We start from the raw sequence: 16,701 nt of genomic DNA, 5'->3' as shown, positions 1-16,701 counted from the left end.
CTTGTGGTTTCTTTCCATGTTAGTCAAATCCCAGTTTATTCTTTCCAGTTCTAGTGTCCGCTTAAAGCTGTGTTCTCTGCCTTCACTCCAGACGTTCTGACAGAATACCCTAAATCCTATTCAGTTACCCAATAACGTGAAGTTACAGACCACTGCTATCAACTGTGATAGAGATACTAGCATGGTGGGGTGGAAGTATGCGGGCTGACACTTCTTGTTTGGTGCTGCACCAAATGCCTGTTAAAGGCAGACTTCTCTTATAGGGAAAATTTGGCTCTTCCCCTATAACCAAAGGTTAGAGGAAACCCAGTTTGTTTGCCTTGCGTACTGGGATGATGTACAGAAGGTCACTGAGGATGGGCTGTTTGGTGACTAGATGTTGAGCTCCAGCAGATTTTGCCACTTTGTATGTACAAACTGAAATCTAGAAGCTTGTAGCTTGACTAGGTCAGGTCTCATTTTTCACAGAATGAGCAAATTGTACATCCCTAATACCAAAAGATTGTCCAATGATTTCAAGGTGCTGACTCGAGCCAGAAAAACGCTTACAATTTTTCAAAGGAAGAGCTTACAAGGGCTTTTTTTACCCCAGGTTTGTTCATGGCAGAAGAACGTTCCAGCTATATTCTCTCTCTTTTTTTTTTTTTTAATAGTGGTGGTGAGAAGAGAGGAAAAATTACCTGAAGCAGACCATTGGCATGGAAAATCTCATACTGAATAGTTAGAAAGCAACTGAAAATGGTCTTAAGCAAGAATTATCAAAGCCAGGTGGCCTTGATAACAGCTGATGTCATTAGCCACACAGAGCTACTTTGTTGGGGCTTACACCATTTGTGTGTGAAGTAGAATGATGCTTTAGTTCTTTTTATTTCCCTTTTCTAGTGTTTTTTCTCTCTCTGTATAAGTTAACATTGTATATAGCAAAGCAAACTTTTCTGTATTGCTTTTGATGCCTAGCTGAGGTGAACTACAAGTCCATTGTGAAGCCTTTAGGGAATGTCTTGAATCAATTTAGGAAAAATGCTGTTGAAGCGTAAAGAACAAGAGAAGTAGAAATGATAGGATAACCTTACTTTGCTAGAAGAATCTTGCTATGTTTGAAGAGCTGTCCTCATTTTTTAACTGATGAGGGTTAAGTGCCCCAAAGTAGGTTTAAGTCATTCATTAGTTTTTATCGTTGTTAATGGCTGCTTTAGGTTTAAAAATAAGATTCTAAAATCGCATTACAGAGACTTGATCACTTTTCTTTAAAGGTGGTAGACATTACTAGTACAGCAACCAAAACTGGCCAACATGCATACCTCAGTAATAATGTGTTGAGTTGCAGAGTTGCAAGATGTGATGATTATCTAGATGAAAAAAATAAATTTTGGACATGAATTCTACCCCCCCCTCCTTTTTTTTTTTTTTGGTTCTGATTACCTTTAAGGGTAAGGAAGGCAAATGCTGTATGGTTCAGACAAAACTGGCAGAATGTTTTTGATATTGTATGAATAAATATAATTTCAGAAGCTACTAGCACTTGGATACTATAAGAAATGGGGAGTAAAACTCACGAGCAGTTACTGGAGCACAGTAGAAAGTATAGAAAGTAAGTATAGGAATTCTGAATTTGCAGTTACTTTCCATTCTTTAAAATACTGTTCTGTCTTTGTAAGCTCTTGTTTTTGGGCCTCTCTGTTTAATTTTGATAAGTCTATTGCAATATATTTCTGCATGTTTGTCATCTTCACTGAGCTGAACAGATAAGCTTGTGGAATAAAGTTTGTGTTTAAAAAATAGGTTTCCCTACAACTTTTCTATTCTAGATATATACTGACTGATTTGGAAAAAAATGTATAGAGTAAGTTAGTTTTGTTATTTTCTGTGCTAATTCTGCTCAAACAAAAAGAATAGAAATAGCAGGGCATGGTTCTGATGCTAAAAAGGAATCCTTTCAGTTTTAAAATTCCAGAGAATAGTTGAAAATCAGTTCTCTTTACAGAACTGCCTTACTCATTGTTAGTTTGGGTTATTGTATATATCAGGGCTCCCATTTTCTGTTGGTATTTGATTGCCAAGTTGTACTATTTTTTGTTTCGTGTGTGTGCTCTGTGAAATTGTGTCCATGTATCTCCATATAACTTCATTTCCTGCAAGTCTTCCATTTTGTCCACTGTTTTTTACTTGAGCATTTTTACTTATTGATCAGCAGATCTTCATAAGGAAGAATTAAACGGGAAACTTCTGATATTTTGTACAAGTGTTGTAAGTGAATATTTGTTGTTTTTTGTAGGACTTTGGCAGAACAAGAATTACAATTTGCTATAACTTTCTTTAAGAAATATATTTGTTATATATTTGTTATATATAATATATTTGATGTAATTCTTAGAGATTAAAAAAGGAAAGACTCCTCTTGCCCCCATTTCTTCTTCCAGTGAAGCAGACAGAGATCGGCAATAGATGCGTCAGCGTACAGAGATTTAAACCTTTCCTAATAACAAAGAAGAGATTTTTAGAAAAGGTACAAACATCCTTGTTCTGTATGTTGCTATGCTCGTAGCCCTCCTCTGGGATATAACTGAACAAATGCACAAAATCCTGCAACTGCTGCATAATCCTGTTGTCAGATTGCATCTCTATTTCTTGTACAACTGAGATACCTAGCCTAGGGAAAAATTGTTGTTAATCAGCTCTGAGAACATTGTCTCTGTGCTAAAAATAATGAAAAGTTATTTAAAATTACTTTTCACATGTCTTTATGACCACATGTGGAACAGATGTATTTAGCTAGTGTATCATATTTGGTCAAAAATGTAATAGATCTAAAACTTCAGGTCCTTGCTGTTCACCAGGTGGCATGAGCTCTGTGTAGAACATAAAGGTAGTGTTCAATTATTATTTATCAACATCTTTAAGACAGTACCAGGTGACTGATCTTGACAGAAAGTTTCACTGATGTGAAACCAGTTATTACTATCAGTTAAGGACTGGTAGTAGGACACTTGACACTAGTGTATGTACTCCTGAAATAAACAGTTCTAGGCATGTGCTTCACGTGCATCCTCCTCATGTTGTTTTCTTTTGCTCCCTTACTCCATAAACATCCCCAGAACTTCCCTGATGTGCTTTCTTCTCCTGTTTGTTGTCCCATTCCAGCACGTCAGAACTTTCCTTTTTGGTGGTCACGTCATAGATACAAATTCACATCTTTGGACACTCTTTATGCAGTGGTCTTACTTCTACCTGCAAAGCTTTTAGTTGTGACATTTGTGCCCTGGGCAGCCTACAACTTTGGCCTTGTTGTTAAGCCTGAGAGAGACTGCTATTTTATGTACCTGTAAATAGGCAGGAATCTGAAATTGAGAAAAACGCAACCTCCCCCTTTCTGCCCTTGCCAAAATAGCTTTCCCAACCAGAAGAAAAACCCTCCGTGATAAAGATTTCCAGTAAAATCATAGGACTTGGCATCAGTGTAAGCTGGTTATCCATCTGCTCAGTGCTTCTTCTCGAACTGTTCCTAACATTACAGAAATTCATTTTTTGTTCTAATCAGACAAGCTGTCCTTTTTTTTTTTTGTCTGAACTAAAAATAGGAAGTGCCAGATTTTAAGTATTAATTACATTTTCTTGATAAAAGTATTTTCTTGTAATGGATAATCTGTCCTTACGCATATATGTTTTCATAGCTGCACTCCCCCACCCAGCTGTGTGTGTGTATATACATATATATGTATATATGTAAAACCAGAACTATATAATTGACATATAATATAATTCTATGTCTTGAATACATGGAAATGTAGAATAACTATTTTTGTTTCAATATTCTGATTTCTCAGAACTATTTGGGTGTACCTATTGTCTGTGATAGTACTGCAAAACTAATAGTGATAGAAGAAAAACTGAAAGGTATCAATGTTTTGGAGATTTTTTTGGTATGCTTTATGATTTAGAATTGAATTAGAGTAACGTTGACAGATTAAAGGGGGTAAATTTTGTTCCCATTAAAATCAACATGGCAAGCTTTTTCTCATTCTAATTTTTCACACTTTGATTGTACTCATTTCTTCAGATCCTTATTTCTGGATTTTAAAAGTTTTCTGACCAACATCCTTCTTAAATATTTTGCCTTAATTTTTTGCTGCTACTATATATTGACAATATTTCCAGTGAATTGAATTTATGTATGTTTTGCTTATGAAATCACAAATCAATATGTTTAAATGTGTGACAGTTTATCTTTATTTCTGTCTTGCTGTTTTCGTGTCCACTGCTTGAAACTGGAGGCTTTACAGTGTGATCAAAATGTCTATGCAGACAATTCACTGTCTCTTGTTTAATTATGTCCTTTCTTTTTGTAATACCCCTAAAACCCAGTCTGTCCTGACTAGAGGCCTCATGTTGCTCATTATGGTTTCTGTAGCATGATCATCTGCGACTTTTCTTGCCAGTGAAATTTTCTAACAAAAAACCTAATTACTCTGACTCTCAGACAGTATGTTTAGTATTCCTGTCTTAATTTTTCAAAATTCAGTAAATTATTGCCACTACATTCCAGTTCTCCTTCTCCTACTTTTACTTATATTTTTACTTACTTTCTGCCTTCCCTCCTTCCTTTGAAATTTCCTTTTTTTTACTCCATGAACTTTGTGATTTTCTGTGTTGCCATGTATTACTTTCAATTTTTTTCATCTCTTTCATGTTCCTTTTTACATTTCTGATTCTGAATTACTGTAAACTGTTTAGAGCAGGGACTTTCTTTTGCTTGCCTGTGAAGTATTGGTTCTTTTCCAATAATGGCATTAGCAGATAGTAGACACACTATCTGATATGGTAGTGATGGTAGTAGACATGGTAATATTAAAAGATGTTGATTGACTTGGAGAAGCTGTGTTTGTTTTAATTTTAATACTTGATCCACTTTTGTTTAATCTCTGTGCAAGCTCCATTAGGGAAACACCATTCTATTTTTATGGTAAAGAGTATCAGGCAGTTACTTAGTTGCAGGAGGCAGACTTCATTTACTGTTCTGTTTCTCATACGAATAATTTTTTTCCTAATATCAGTTTCTGAAGAAACAAACTGGGATAGGAATGTTTCCTTGTTTGTTGATGAATGCTCAGAAGCAGTGCTGTGTGATCCAACTGTGCATGAACCAGCATCAGAGGAGACTGGCAGACCTGTTGTGCCAGCAGGGTGCTCAGGAATTTGTTTACGGGGAGCAGTGCTGTTTGTAAGCACTGGCTTTGGAGTGGAAGGCAGGCTGGGATCTGCGCGCTGCTCTAAGGGGCACTGGCTGCCTATTCCTTTCTCTGTCCCAGCTCTTTCTGTACTACTTATCCTCTTTGTGGTCCCGATATTCCTCACATTTGCTGCCAATGTCTTGCCCTCTCCCGGTCCTTTTCATCTGCTTTTGAGTCTTCTTCAATCAAACCTATTCATTTTGCTCTGGTTCTTGATCTCATCTTGTTGCTCAAGAGCTCATAGTTCCTCCATCCAACTTCATACATGCTTTTTCTTGATTTCCCACCTCCCTCACCCACCCCATATTTTTATACTTGTCCAAATCACATGTTGGTTCCCCACCTGGTTTGTGTTCTCTTGTTGGTTATTCACTCTCAGCATTCATGAGAGTGATGTCTCTGGCTGTTATATAGGAAGGTAGGTAGCTCTACCGAGCACATAAAAGATCTGGTTTTTTTGTGTGTGTGTGTGTTAGTTTCTTTTTCTTTTTGCCTGAAAGGGATTATTTTTTGTACGGGTTTAGGTAAATTTCTTAAAAGAATGTTAAAGGCATATTGAACCTTGAGCCTTTGTTTCAAAATGAGAGTTATATTAACTGCGTGTTGCTACCCTCAAGGGAATTCTTTTGTCCTGTTGTTCTTTCTTGCGTGTTGTTCTCTCTGCATGTGTAAAATTGTGAACTAGAATCTCATTTAATAAAGCGCATATCCGAGGGACAGAATAAGGTGTAGGGAGGAACTATGTTTTCTTTAGTTCTGAGTCATTTTCAACCTTTACTGGAATGTGAATCAGATGACCTTCCTTTCACAGTACACACTCGTCATCCCATTTTATAAAGCGTGGTATTTCTGAATCTGATACAGATAATTTGGATTGTGATACTGATCATACCTTCTCAATTTCTTTTTAAGATCTTGATTGAAAACAGGCTGTGATAACGTGGTATTTTATCCTTGAATATGTGCGTGTGTTTCGATGTGCAGAAAATGTGTCACTGAAAAGCTAGCTACAAAACGTCACTGGCCAAGGTGGAAAAATTAATTCAAGATGGGGTGCTTTAGTGGGCTGATATCATTGTAATGATTTTTGAGTCATAAAATTTTTGTGTCATAAAAGCTAGAGGCCATAATTGCAGATATTTATAGCAAAGAAACTTTCTGCAAGGGAAATGCTGGCAGAGTGGAGATACCAGAAGGCTAAGTGTTATAAATTGACAGGTAATAGGAGGTAAATTGGGTTAGATGTTTCTGAGTAAATGAAGTGCTAGGGGGTGCAAGCGTAATAGTCTTGGAGAGAAAGTCTCTCTACTCTTTATAATCTTTCTGGAAAAGATGCTCAGTTGGCGATGTTCATTGGCATCTTTCTGATGTCTGAGGGAATGTACCAAAGCATTTATAATGGAGAACAGCACTTCCACCCTGACTTCTTTACCAGTGGAGTCTTGTTAGAGCAATTGTTACTATTTTTTCTCTGGGTGTGCCTTATCTTAATGAAATTGTTAGAAGATGGAGTTCAACAAGAGAAACTACAAATGTTGATTGGTTTTTATACCATGGAATTTGCTTTAGGCTAACCCATTTCTTGACTGAAATCCTTTGACACACACAAAAAGCATGACTATCAAAGACAGAAATTATGCATAACTGAAGAAGCAAAAAGCCTTTACACAGCCTAAAGATGTCATTATTGTCCTTTGTTCATTACCCAGATTTCCCACATAATACTATGGTTTAGTTTGGGCAGTAAGTCATCTACCAACCTAAAAAAAAATAAATCTAAAATGCAGATAGGATTTATTGAGAAAACCATTAAAGTCTGGGACCTTCAGCATTATCTGTTGTCACAGGTGTCTGCATGTTACGGAATTGTTATGTCCTGGCATGTTATGTCAGGAATTCTTAACTGGGTCTGTCTTGAGGAAAATTAACGAGTCCAGCTCCTAGTTGTAAGCAGGGAGCAATTGTAGGTGCTCGTTAATTGTTCCAGAAGTCTGTTAAGCCTGGAACGATCATTCTCTCTCTTCTGGCTTGGATGTGGTTAATTTTTGTAGACTTTCCTTTTGCTTTCTTATATCTAAAAGCATGCTTTTCCTTTCAGGAAAAACAAGAACAATAAATTGCTCCACCTTTCACATACCCTTTTTAGGATTACATTACCCTTAGGACAGAAACTGGAAAAGGAATTGTATGCAGCCGGTACTGGTGGGTTTGTTGATCAGTGTTCGTAAGGGGCATGGTGTCATGGGCACAGCAGTGAGAGTGCAAGATAGTTTGCGTGTTCCCATTTGTTGTATGCTGTTGCCTGTCACTTCAGATGGGAGTAGGAGGGAAAAAAAAAACTTTTGTGAGAGTGGAGAAACTGTGTTTTACCCCAAGTAACAAAATACTTGTTGCTTACCCCAGAATGGTCTGGCTAATGCTGCATTTCCCCACTTTTAAAAAAGTGGACTTACATTGGCTTCCCCTGCTCCCATGCATTAAATACTGGAGGAAAAATACTTCTAGCTGTTACATGATGGTTTTCATCTCTAAGTAATTGTATATGTGATTATTAATTGCTTTAGTTGTCGTGTCAGTCACTACTAAAAGATTAATTCTGATGAAGATGGCTATAGTGTATTTTGGATTTTTTCGTCCTTTTGTGCTTTTTTTGAAGGAGCTTAATAGACCTCTGTTTTGTCTGTTGCATGTCTCAGCTCCTCTCTTGCTTTTATTGCGTATTTATTTTTCTTCTTTGTTATGCAGCTGTGGAGTTCTTATCAATAAAAATGTAATGAATTTGAAATTGTGTTGTATTACATTGCTTCTGACCTCAATAATAAATTATGATCACCTCTTCTCTTTTGAACAAATCGGTTTGAAACACACTTCAGTGATATTATGGATTTGGCCCATCACCAGATATAGATTTAGTTGCCTGATTTGACTGCATGAATGGTGCAAAAGAGTTGGCAAGAACACGAAATTGAACAGCTGCTGAGAAGGGAAAGATCTTGAGGAATCAGGGAAATAATAGGATTGGTAGTACTAAGGGAAGGAGCAAGCACTCTTTTTGGTGGTAGCGTGCATGTATATTGGATTAAATTAGATTGGACTGTGGAACCTCAATACTAGTATTAAATATGTAGAGGAACAGAAATCCAGACACCTTCTGAATTATCTTAATAGAAATTTATAGTTAGAATATTGACAGCAAGTACATTTTAATGCAAAAAAAAGACTACCGTATCCTGCTTTGAAATTTGTTGCTACTCCACATGCTTGTCTGCCCCTTCTTTTACCCTTTTTTTCTGTTGCTCATTCCATAATACATGTTCACTTACTCTTGTTTTTATGTATTTTCTTTCTATCCCACAGACAACTTTATTTCTGAGTTTTATTTGAATATGAAAAAAGAGGGGGAGGGAGAGGAAGAAAAGGAGGAGTAGAAATCTCCGAGAACACTCTAGTCACTTAGAGGAAAATTGCCTACAAGTATGAGATGACTAAATTAACTTGTAGAAATGTAATCTGAAAGCATCAGATCTCGTACCTGTAACTTACAAGCACACTTTAGCTTGTCAAAGAAAATTGATCTTTATAAATATCTCTGTGTAAAGTAACATTTAACTACAGACAAAGCATTTTAAAGTCTTCAAAGTGTTTGATTTGGTCATGTTATCTTTTTATTTAAAAAAAAATGTAGTGAGTATTTGTGTTTAGTGCTGCACTTCAAAATAGTTCATTTGAACTTTAACAGTTTTCTTGTGACTGTTCATTTACTAGTAGTGGAGTCCTATAATAGTTCTTTTTGCAAACCTTTATTGCCTTTTTGAAAAACCTTTCCACTTTAACTTATTTTAATATACTACCGTTTTCTCCCGCTACAGTGATTACAAGAAACTGCGATAGTGAACAGAGGAACCCCTTTGGGAAGTAAAATTGGAGTATGAATTAAAGACCTGTGTTTACGAACTTGGTTGGTAGAGGGAAAGAGTATTTATAGTCTAAATCTTACCATGAGCAAGAAACAGTGGAGGACATCTATTGATTTTAAGAAAGTTGCAGAGGGATGTAAAAATGTTTACCTCACAGTTGTTTTATCTAAAACAAATGTTTTAGGTGGGTGACAGATGCTGTAGATGATATTTTTTCAAAGTATCTAGCATAAAATAATCTGAACTATATTCCTGAAGTCTGTCAATCTCCCAGACTGGTTGTAAATTGTAAATATCTCATTCAAAAAAAGCCTAGTGAAATAAGTTTGTTCTGTTACAAAAATAACTCACTGAACAAGCTATACTATACGATTAAACAGCTGCTGTAATGCCTTTTTAAAAAACTGTTACTAAGGCATTGAACAACTACTGCTGAAAATGTAATTTTATGTGAATAGAATTCATTTAATCATGAAAGGAAAGCACAGGAGATTAATCCAGGGAGAACAGAACATGGACAAGATATATTTTGGTGACAGTGATAGTGTACACCTACGATATCAGTCAGGAAGAGATGACGTCCACATAATGTGTTAGGGATGATTTATATAATTTACATTACAATAGGTAGAAGAATTCTTGAACAGCCTATTAAGGGGAGTATGTATAGGGGTTTAAGAAAGTGGCTTTTTCTAGAGTCTGTTTTTCACTATCTGAGTTCTGATAGCTTGGCACTGCTAAACTTAGAAACAGTTCCATTTCCTCCTCTTTGCTCCTTGCAGCACATTTTAAAACATGTATACTTTTAATTGTTTGGTCACAATATTTGTCATTATTTGCTTTTAGGCATTAGACAAAAATACTACAACAAACACCTTTCAATTACATTTGCTTCGTTACTAACTTGCAAAATGTGAGAAATAGCAAACATTATTTAAAAAAAAAATTAAGTAGTGTTTGGGATAAATCTGAAGAAGTGAAATTTCCTGCTGTTCCTTTCCCTAGCTCAAATCCCTCATTGTTTTTGGTATTACCTGAAGAACAATGGATCAGGTTCTCTCTAGTCAGGCTAACTAACCCGAACATATCCAGTAAAATTCATAGGTTACAAAGCCAAGGGAACCATTTTTGACCAGGTGAACTTTTCTGCATTACACGAGCAATCATAAACAAAGTTATAAAGTGCTAGTTGAATTAGGGCACGTCTCTTAGTATAGCTACTGTCAATAACAACTGTCAGTCTTGATTTAAGTAATTTCAGTGATGGAGGATCCCCAGAACTCCTGGAAGGCTGTCCCATTGAGCTCTTTGACTCATCCAAGGTACACTGCTACCCTCGCTGTTAGAAGGCAGTTCCACTCTAAGCCTCTACACCCTGAGGACTGCGGAGAGTTGCAGAAAAAACACACACACAAATGACAGATGAAATTCATTGCAGATGAAGATTAAGTGATGCACATGGTTTGGGTGGGGGATAGTCCCCTATCAAGTACAAAGACTTCTGAAGTGGTTGTTACTACTCAACAGTTGAAAAGAAATCAGAAAACACATTATGATGACAGTATGTAAATCAGTGACACAGCTGTATCACATATACCTTTTTCAGTTTGGGTCCCAGATGCTCCCTAAGGAGAAATGCAAAAGTACAGAGAAGGGCGGTAGGGCGTCTAACAGCATGGAAGGGCTTTCACACAAGGCATAACTGAGGATGTTATGAATAGAATAGAGGTCTTCAGTCTTGAGATGACAGATGACTGAGAATGGTTTGGTGAAGCTGTATAGGAGGGAGTATTGAATGAAGCTGGCTGTCAGCAAATTCAAAACAAAGAAGGAATTTTTTGATGTTACTTGTAATTAAGCTATGGAAGTTTGTCACAGGATCTTGTGGAAGCTTGCATTTTGCACAGGTTCAAAAACCAACTAGAAAAAATCCTTTGAAGGCTATCTTATTTATAAGACATCATCTCTGGCTCAAGAAATCCCTGAACTACAAATAGAGGCTGGCGGAATATTTCTGAGGAAATGTCACTGTCTGTGCCCTGTTCTTAGTCTTCCCTAGACTTGTACTGTTGGGCAATATTTTAGGCTATATAGAACGTCTGATTTCATCTGGTATGACCTTTGTCATGAGATGCATTTCTTTCTTCCCTGTTTGTAATCTGTTGAATCAATAATATATATAGTTAGAGATGCTGTTGGCCCAAAAAATGTTGGGAGGTGTTGCAGTCATGTAACGGATTCACTTTTCTGTATTTTTTCTTTCTATTTTCAGTTGTATTTTGCAAGCTTGCTGACTTTACCATTATTTAATATATGTATGTATGTAGTAGGGGGGGGAAGCAAGTTGTAAAGCTTATTGAATCAACACTGCTTAACAGGGCTATAAATATATAAATCTGTATTTTCAATGTTTCGTAACTGCAGGAATTTGAAGAAGGCCAAACAATATCTTTCTTGAATACTGAAAAAATGTTATCAAATGGAATGAGTTACGTAAATATAGGCCCACCTGTTTGACACCAATTCGGGGGGGGAGGGGGGGGGGATGGAAAAACTGATACTGGATTTGATTAATTAAAATTTGAAGTGTGGATGCAGGCCTTGCTAGTTGGTCAAGGACCCAGCATCATCACAAGAGGGAAGTGGAGACTGCCAGGTTGCAGGTTCTGAGTTACCAGGAGCACGCAGTCACATCTGCTGTAACAAAGGTTCCTTCTGCACAAATACTGCTTTACCCTATCAGGCCCCTGCACAAAGCCCTTTGTATCTGCAGGAAAGGTATGTAAGCCCTCGTATTTATGTCAGAGTTCGTATCAATGGAGGACTGAACTCATGTTGCGTCCTCTCTTGTGACTATGAACTGTTTTTGCCTGATCTGACTCAGCAAAACAGACCACAAAAGGGTAGCAATATAGCTAATACTGGTCAGTTTGTGGAAGATGTCTCTTTACATTTGGTCAAATTCTTTCAGCTAGTTACAGGTTTGATTGACAAAGGTACCGCATAATTATGGTAGGCATATGACTCTCTATCTCAGGGCAAGCTGCTTAGAATATTATTATGTAAAAATCAGTAGGACGGGAAGACAAGGTTAAGAATATGATAGTTCACAGATCTTGAAAAGTAATCATGAGTAGGGAGTGATGTATGGCAGTGTTTCTACTGGAGACCTGAAGTATTTAGTAAGAGTATTACTATACTTCTGCATTTCCATTCACTTACAAAACAGTATTGAAAAAATCACTGGTGAGCATATTGGTAAGTGATAAATAACAGGAAAAGCACGTTCAGACCCTGCAGCCAAGGTTCTCAGTATACCGTGCCCATTCAAGCATGGGGGCTCAGCCAGTGGTCTGTATTTAGGTAGAAGAAATGCAAGCTGAATCTGCTGAATGAGATTCACTAAAGGAGTGAGTTTAGAAAAGGTCTGTGTGTTCTGAACAACTCAGTATGAATTTCTAGTAAAATGCTGTGATTAAAAGTGCAACACAGTCCTTGTATAGATGTATGTATACGTATAAATAATTGTTAGGATTTTTTTTCCTCATGTGCATGGTATTAATAAGACTGCATCCAATGTAGGTTTTAAATTGTTTAAAATACAGGCAATGCAAAAATGTTCACTTAATGCAGTTTTATGAGATTTTTTTTAAGATTGACAAAATCTTGCATTATTAGACTTACAAAAGGGTATTTAATGTATCAAAATAAAAAAGACTGAAAGGTGACATTTACCAGATTCAAGTAAAGGGATCAATACAGATATTGAAAGAGCTCTGATTAAAAAGAAACAATTAGAAGCTGAAGTGATGAAAATTCAAATTGAATTACAGGAAGGAAATTCAAGTCTGCTGAAATAAGTTAAGATAACCTTTGCATTTCTTTTCTTCTCATATATTAAAATTAAGACTGGTTTCCTGAAAGATATGAATTGATCAGCCAGTAAAAACAGTTGCTTAATGTAATGGTATATAGGTTTATAGGTTTTGATCTACGTGTGAATAGGTCTGAGAAAATGTTGAAATGGGTGATTATAACACTAACTGTTCTGGGGCACGCACTGGTCCTGTGAAGAGGTTCTTATTTTGATTCTGCCATTAGGCTGTTGATTCACCTTTTCTGATGCTCAGTTTCCCAATTAGAAAGAAGAGAAAAATGTCTATTTTGATTTTTTTTTTTTTTTATTCACACCTTTTGGTGAACATTTTTTTTTTTTTCCAAACCTAAATTATCTTGAGATTTTCATTGTTTAGGATGTTCATGCAAACACTTTTGTTAATGTAGCTTCATTTGGTAAAACTGGTTTCATACATATGAATAGAATTCAGAAATTTTAGGCTTCTAAGCTATTACTGGATGACACATGGTCTGAGTGGAAGTCACCTGTGTACATCCTCTTGCTTCCTTTTATTTCCCCAAGCAAAGCAAGTACTTTACAGCTCCATGCAATATATTTTCTCAGGCTTCTGCATGGTTCTCTTAAACATTCTCTGGAAAATGTCATCTTGAACAATCTAGGGCAAAGGTTAAAATGATGTATAGATATTTTTGAGGAATAAACCCATTCATTGGAAGTACTGGCTCATATTATCTGCATGTACTGAAGTGCTTCAGTGCCCTTTTCCTCATTACAGTAACACTTTATGGGGAAGGGTTGCTGGGGAGGAAGTAACCAAGAGCCTTGATGGAGATGCAATTCCCTAAGTCTGTGCAGCTACTTGTTGATTTCTTTTAGCTGATAACTAACTAATAACTACTAAGAGGGGACAGTTTGGACTTCTGGTCTGTGCATCATTCTCATAATTTCTAAAAGGCTCATTAAACCATACCATGTCACTTCAGTGTTCGTTACCTATTAAATTAGTTGGTAAAAGGGTCCTATACATATGTACCACGTGTGCCATTTTGCTGAGCAGGAGTCTTCTCTTTAGGCAGTTGATTGTAGTTACTTTGTGACATAATTTACCCATTGCACATAGGTGAGTAACTTTTTGATTAGTTGGACATTGCAGATTGTGATAAAAGTGGAAAATAAATATCAAATCAGTGCTCTCAGATGAGGTACTCTTACATATTTACACATTTTGGCAAAAATTCTGTGATGTATTAATTTACGGGTTCGTGGAGATTTGGATTTTGGAACTTGATAACAAACTGTTTGTTTGTGCTCAGTTAATACATCAAATTCTGTCCTTCTGAAGACGTGTGAGAGGAATAATGCACTCAAATGACATTTGTCTTAAAGATTACTAATAAATACATTGAAAAGAATTGAGAAGATCTTTAAAACCCCATCTTTTTAAAAGTATTAGTTATATCTAGTCTTCTAAAAATACAAGTTGTATCCAATCCTCCTTCCTAAAAATAAACTTTCCACTTGTTCTTTGCCCTCACATATTTTCAAATCAGAGAGCTTAAGAAACCTTAGCTGCAACTCTCTTTAAAAGTTTCTGAAACACTAGGTTTTGAATATGCTTTTTGAGGGCTTCATTGAACAATAACCTGATTTTTTTCTTAAATTGGCATGTTGGCTAACTGTTGGTAAACATGATAAACAATACCTTTTATAAAAAGAGGAGGCTCAGAAACCAGATGCAATGTCCAACTTTTCCATTGTGAAAACAGTAACTGGAGAATCAAAACGTGAATTATAAATCTGATTGTTCTCTCTCATTCACTACCAACCCTGAACCAGGTTCAGCAGACACGTGTCTGTATTAAATCAAATGACAAAAGCTGTATCTGCTGCTTGTTATAAGCGTTACCTTGTTGTACTAGGTTTGTCAGTTCAAGTTATGGAAATCCTGACTTGTCATTGAAACTGAAAGCCAGTATTACTTTGTTATGTATTATAAAGAACCTAATGCTTAGGTGATGCTTTTTTTTTTTTCATTGTATGTTAGGCAAGAGACAAAATACCAGTGCATGTTGTATAGGAGCAGTGAGTAGGCAGGAAGAATTCTTACTGGATTGATGTAATACGTGAAGTGAGGCATAATAAAAATAGATGGAGAGATGTTAGTGGTTTATTAGGCTGTTGTGAAAGGAGCGGTTGGAGGTACTTACAAAAGAAAAGGACAGAAATTGGGGACACACAGAGTGCTGGAATCTGTCGGCGACAAAACGGCTGAGTGAAGGATAGGTGCACTAGCAAAAATTCCCAAGTTCTCGTCAAATTACACCAAAGGGGGACATGGAAAAGGGGTTTGAATAATGGAAACTTCTTTGCCTGTATTAAGCAGAAGACTTGAGCTTGAATGTTCAGAGGGTATGAAACTTTTTTTTTCTCTTCCCTGTCATGGCTTTCAAGAGTGGGATCTTGTAGGAGGAATTTGAGGTACACAAAGTATTCTGTAGTAATACACATGAGATGTCCCCTCTTTTGCAAAGGTCTCTTGCATATCTTTCCTGGTAGAAATACCAGGATTTTGGGAGTATGCTGTTGACTATTATATTGAGAAAAGGTTCTGCCAGAGTATCAACTCCTGGATTTCAGTCTCAAGGTACTCTATCAGTCTTTGGCAAGAATTCATAAACTCTCTGATCATAAGCGAAGGGTTCAAAAAAGGCGCCTGTGAATGTTGAGTTATTCTGTCTTCTAGCAAGCAACAGGCAAGATAGAGACCATTTTAATAAGTGAGAAAAACAGAAACAGGAAAAAAAAACAGAAGGATTGGTGGATACATTAAATAAAGATGTGCTAAATGGAAAATAGGGAGGTGATACAGAGAAAAGTAGAGAAAAGATATTTAAAACAATGCTGGAAATAGAAACATTGCATCTTAGTAAATAGAAAAACTGGCGTGAAACCAGTAAAAGACAGTATGAGCGAAGATGTAGGTTTTCAAAGCTAATACATACAAAATTTACTAATGTAATAAAAAAGTGGTGAATTAAATGATACAAAGCTATTTATGCTTTTTCAGTTTCAGGGGGTGTGTTTTTGGTATGTGCAAGCACAGATATCTTTCTCCATGACTAGTAAGTGTAGTCTTTTGACTAAGAGATGCTGTGTTTTTTTTTTTTTAAATCCTGTTAGATGTCAGAATCATTCTGAACTGTTTTGCAAGTTATTTCCATGTCAAATTAATGTCTATGTGGATTACCTAGTGGATGCTCCAAATGAGTGAAAGAACTGAGGTGATCCGAATCTCTCTTTTTATCGTTTTATTATGGCACTGATGTCCAATCTTCCCACTGAAACTATGTACACAGTACCTTGGAGTGATTAACATGGTGCTGTTCCCTTACTGTGCTGTTGTTTGCCTTTCATAAGTAACTAATCAACACTTTTAGCTTTATTTAATAAAACCAAGGATTTATGATCCTATAATAAATTATATCCTTTTACATATTACTGGCATGGTGCAAAATATTGTTTGCTTTGCCAGATTAAATAGATAATGAAGTACAGTAAATGCTTTTTGCTAATATTAGCAGAAGCATTGCTTTTTATTATTTTTTTCTTAAACAGCCATATGTATTAAAATATTTTGAAGGATTTAAGTCTTATGAAATATTTCATTCTAGTATGTCAGAAACAACCATAATAGCAA

At 36.2% G+C, this 16,701-nt stretch overlaps 2 protein-coding genes across 2 annotated transcripts in view; one reads left to right on the top strand and one right to left on the bottom strand.

The window, feature by feature from the left end:
* Positions 1 to 16,701, top strand: part of AVEN (apoptosis and caspase activation inhibitor) — a 97,368-nt gene that overhangs the window by 27,150 nt on the left and 53,517 nt on the right. The gene's annotated exons all lie outside the window — the stretch shown is intronic.
* The window catches only part of CHRM5 (cholinergic receptor muscarinic 5), a 56,586-nt gene that overhangs the window by 35,906 nt on the left and 3,979 nt on the right, over positions 1 to 16,701 (bottom strand). The gene's annotated exons all lie outside the window — the stretch shown is intronic.

Source organism: Anser brachyrhynchus, assembly GCF_964034855.1.
Source record: "Anser brachyrhynchus genome assembly, chromosome: 5".
NCBI classification, from domain to species: Eukaryota; Metazoa; Chordata; class Aves; order Anseriformes; family Anatidae; genus Anser; species Anser brachyrhynchus.
This window is presented reverse-complemented; position numbering and strand designations above follow the sequence as displayed.